A 5,385-nucleotide genomic window follows, 5' to 3' on the forward strand; every position below is an offset into this window, starting at 1 on the left:
ACTCGTGTCATCTTGGTCGGGCTCGCCGATACAAGACTTCCCAGTGGGAGAAGGGTCACCTCCCAAATCACCAGCAAGTAGTATAATTCCGGTCCTCAGCAGAGAATAAATACTCCTCTTCTCTCTGCAAGAAATAACCAATCCCTTTAGGAATCAATCAAAATGCCAAATCGACCAATCTTTACAAGAGCATAATTGTTCCAAATTCGGATCCCCCATACAACCTTAGGTTTCGGCACGACCTTGATTAAATCTTTTGCATCGGACATCAAAGCGACACCCAACCAAATCTCTTGCATCTGACGCCAAAACGACGTTCATCCAAATCTTCTGCATTTGACACCAAAGCGGGGATTATCCAAAAAATTTGCATTGGATGCCAAAACGACAACCTTTAAAATCTTCTGCATAAGACGCCAAAGCGGCGACCTTCAGAACCCTCTAAAGTGGGCTCCAATGCGGCCACCCTCAAAATCTCTTTTGCATTTCAAATCAAAGCGACGATATTTAAAATCCTTTACAGTGGATGCCAAACCGGCGACCCTCAGAATCTCTTAGCGCCAGACGCCAAAACAACGACTTCAAAATCTTCTTCAACGGACGTCAAACCGGTGCCCTTCAAAATCTCTGCACTGGACGCTAAAGCGGCGCCTTTCAAAATCTTTGCATCTGAAGCCAAAGCGGCACCCTTCAGAATCTTCTGCCCGCGGCGCCCTTCAAAATTCTGAACTGGATGCCAAAGTGACACCTTTTAAATCTTTGCATCTAACGCTAAAGCGGCAGCCTTCAAAATCTTCTGCCCCGGCGCCCTTCAAAATTCTGAAATGGTCGCCAAAGTGGCTCCTTTCAAAATCTTTGCATCTGATGCCAAAGCGATGCCTTTCACAATTTTTTGCACTAGATGCTGAAGCAGTTCAAAATCTCTACACCTAATGCCAAAGTGGCACCCTTCAAAATCTTGTACATTTGAGTCAAAAGCGATGATCTTTGCATTAGACGCCAAAGCGGCGAACTTTAAAATCTTCTACATAGGGCGCCAAAGCAGCCACCTTTAGAATCCTCTGCGATAGGCGTTAAAGAGACGACCCTTCAGAATCTCTTACATTAGACGCTGAAAACTTATAAAATTTAAGATTTTTAAAAATCTTGAATAAAAGCAGAAAGAAAATTAATTGATTACAAATAAACAAGATACAAGTTAACAGTTCACAAGATAGAAATTAATTGATTACTTCGCAGTTCCAAGTAAACAGGATGAAATTTAGAGATGAACTATAAAGAGTTTATTTTTGTAAGCATAAATTAGAAATTTGATGTCTGAATATATAAAGGAAAGTAGCATAAACTGTATTACGAAGCTATATTCAAAATAGGATGGTAGGTGACAATAGTGTGAAATGAAATCCGGCTTCAGCCACGAAGTGCATGCAGTCCCCAAGTAAAATCAAAGCACGTTGCAATGATGTTTGCACAAAATAGCAAAGTTCTTTTCCAATTCAAAGCTTAATGCCAACGATAAATAGCTGAAGAACAAATGATAGAAGTATTGAATAATAAAATCTCTCAAACAACGAAACAAGTATTTATTGATATTGGGTCAATATCCCAAATGACTTTTAAAAATATGTTTTATGTCTGCAACAGACCAGGTCAGATAAAATAGGCTTGTTTGAATCTATGAACAGAAGATACTCCAGATTTAATAGAAATATTGAATATTTGATTTTACAAATGAACTACCTACCAGAGATTTTCACAGAGCCTTTCTATCAAGCAATAAACAGATTATATCCAGCCAACTCATGAGTAAATAAAAAAGTAAATAAAAGAGATTCAGGCCTTCCCTTGAGATGAGCCGGAGCAAGGGATCTTGCTCCTCACTGATGGAAGAAGATGGAGTATAGGTGGGTTGTGTGACCCTATTTGAAGACTTTGTTTTTGAGCCTCTGCCCCAGAGTTAAAATGGCGAAAATAGTGAAAAGAAAAGGAAGAAAAATAAAGAATGTTCGAAGGAGAGAGCTTGTAGTTGAGATTTTTGTGTGAGAATGCCATGTCTATGGTGGACCCTTGCTTGGATTTTTATGATAATAACTTCAGTGCCGATGATCTACAAATGTTGACTAACAAATTATGCTCCATGTAATTTCATCTTACGCGTTTTTAAATATGGATTTTTTTTTAAATTTCTTTTGTTGGAGTGAAAGCCAATTCACGCCCTCTTGGCCTATTTTTGGTATTTATATGATTGTTTGTTCCTTCATTTGCTTTCAGGTATGCTCGGAGCACCAGCTCGGTGTTTATAGATTTGTTCTTAATGTGTTCATAGTTTTTAATTTGTCGATTTAAGTTTCAGGTGTTAGTATCGAATTGGATGATCATTGGAATAATTGAAGTTGCTCCGTCATGTTATGCTCCTTTGCCAGCCTATCGCGCACCGGTATTACTTTATGAAGAGGGAATCTTATGCTGGTATGTTTTGTAATTTTAGGACGGTCGAAGAAAACCTGAAAGAGTTAATGTTTTACATTTAAATTTGACTCGAGATTACATTTAAATTTGAGTCGAATAATCCTGGGATGGATAACTCTCTTAACTCTTTGTTCATGTCAAAATTTGACTTAAAATCATGTTTAAATTTGATTCGAATAATCACCGGACGGTTAACTCTCTTAACTCTCCGTTCATATCTGGCAAATATGAGAAATATGAGCTGCTTAGTTCCACTGGACCTGCGAGACTTCAATTTATCATGAAAGCAATTTCGGTTTGCCAAACATGGCCTTAGGATTTTTTCTTCTTTTTTCGCAATTTTAAGAAATATGATATCAAGAGAAACTTATGTCAAAGTAGTTCCAATCACCCTTGTATTGTAAGCTGTAACATAGCAACTTGGTTAGATAGGCCACTAGGATGTCTAGGGGATCACAATAAAATAGAGGCCATTTGGGCAAAGTCTTTAAGTATGTTTGGCCAACTTAAATTTTTTTATTTTTGTTTGGCGACTCAAAACTTTCAGCCATCCAACAATGAAGAAAATTCCTTCCAACTTATAAGAACAAAGTTCCTATATTGTGGGTCCCACATTATAGGATGATCTAAACCGTTCATTTTTTAGGCTCTGACATACATATAGACCTGGCAAAAGGTTGGGCCGGGCCGGGTTTGACCCGACCCAAACAGGTTCGGGTGAAATGGGCCGGATCAGAAACGGGTCACAGAATATACGGGTCACTAATCCTGGGCCCGCACTCGGGTCGACCTGCGGGTCACCCGGGTTTTTGGTAAATTTTTGTTTTTTTTTGTTTTTTAAAGATTTTTGTTGTTTTTATAGGTATTTGCTAGCCACCTTCGCCAAAGGCTACTTCTCGTCCATCCTTTGATGTTAACCATTTATGTGACTTTTTGAGAGATTTGTCTTATTCTTGACGTGGTGAAAACTGCACCGAAGTACCACTTTTGCAAAGGTGGCTAGCATGATAATAATCATGATGAATAATAATCATGCCGTAAGTCCTAAGTTTTGGAGCAAAATTACGAAAAAAGTACCGAAAGAAGGTACCTCTTTATATGACGACACTACGGAAAAAACTACAAAGAAAATGCATGAAACATGACAATTATAGAAAGAAGCCCAAAATAAAACCTTGTTTCATTTCTCTACGGGCACCCGTGGGTCCACCCGACCCGGTCCAGTTTTGACGGGCCGGGTGGACCCGCGGGTCACTTTTAAACGGGTCACGAATGAGTGACCCGGACCGGGTCGACCCGTGGGTCCTAGTCACTTTTTGCTAGGTCTACTTACATAGGCCGTCCTACAAAAATCATCTTCACAGGGTGATACTAATATACCATGAAAATGACCGAAATGCCATTATCTCATAGAAAATAACCAAAATACCCTTATCCAATGGAAAAATGAAAAACAATTCTAGAAAGGGAAAAAAATCTTAAATACCTTATGCAATGAAAAATGACCAAAACACCCTCATTTCATGGAAAGCACCCAAAATATCCTTATCAAATGAAAAAATGAGAAAAAAGAAAAAAAAATATAATTGCTTGGAGTTTTTGAGTCATGACTCATCCACACTTGATCCCACAAATAAATAAATAGGATTATCTGATGTTAACTGTGATTAATTGAATATTAGGCTCAAATTGGATGTCCAGTAAGTCAAAAATGCTGATTGGATAAAATGTACCTATTTTAGCGAGGCTCACAACATTCATTTATTTGGACCCACAATTAGGGCCCACAAATGTCTCAAGGTAGTATTAGGAAATTAGAATGTAAAACTTTTTATGGCCTTACAATCCTCCATTTTTCATGGCGAACATAGGACTTCAAAGCTCCAATAACTCCAAAATCCCTATGTAAGTCCTTGCTTGAAGAGTATTAGACATTCCCTGAGTGACCTACATTCCGTTGGACTTCCATTAAGTTACCCATTGTGTCTGGGAAGTCCTTATGGAATTTAAAATCCCCCTCCCCCTAGTAAAAGTAAAATCACCCCATCCAAACACCAAATACCCTCGAGTACAATGTTTTTATTCTTCTAGTGTTATCAATCTCAAAGGCGTCACTTTGTTTGATTAGCTCAATTCATCTACGGGCCACCACTAGTTTGGTCTATTATCCTTGGTTTTACTAAAATTATATATAAGCCATTGATCAATACCTTGATATGACCATTTGATCAATACTTCAAAGGCAATGGACTAGACTAGTGATGCCCCCCTTGGTTAACAAAAAATCAGATCCATAGGATCATCCTAACCATTCGAACTGTGGAGACAAAAAATGGACTAATTTGTGAAAGTTTAAAGACATCAATTTTACCTCCACAAATCGTAGGGTCCGAATGATCCTATGAATCTGATTTTTTGTAGACACCCTATCTATGTGAGGGCCTTTAAAATGGATGGCTTGGATCACCCAAACAATGTGGGCCCCCACTATATTACCGTTTTCTCTTAAGGTAATAACATTCATATGACTGGCCTTACCAATCTACCATTTTTGCTCACCCAAAAATAGTAGGCCATAGGCTTAAAAATGTAAGATAGGTAATTATGCTTCTACAGTCATCTAAGGCAAATAACCCATGATTCAAGTAATTATCCAAATTATGGGATTTTATTGTTGAGACAAAGGTAAAAAATGGCCCAATGGATCATTAGATCAAGGGTTGGGATCTACCTATAGAGAATATATTTTTTTGTGACATAACTTATCCAGTATAGGCCCACCAAACATCGAACAAGTGGTTCCTACCTGTACTTTTTTACAGTTTTCCTTATTTATCCTCCTTTAAAAATTAGGGCAAAGGTAATATAAATGAGAAAGAGCATCGGAAATAACGAAAACGAAGGGTGGTGGAAATA

This window comes from Tasmannia lanceolata, unplaced genomic scaffold (assembly GCF_043159265.1).
Source record: "Tasmannia lanceolata isolate RefF3 unplaced genomic scaffold, GAP_Taslan_0.1 ptg000018l, whole genome shotgun sequence".
NCBI classification, from domain to species: domain Eukaryota; kingdom Viridiplantae; phylum Streptophyta; class Magnoliopsida; order Canellales; family Winteraceae; genus Tasmannia; species Tasmannia lanceolata.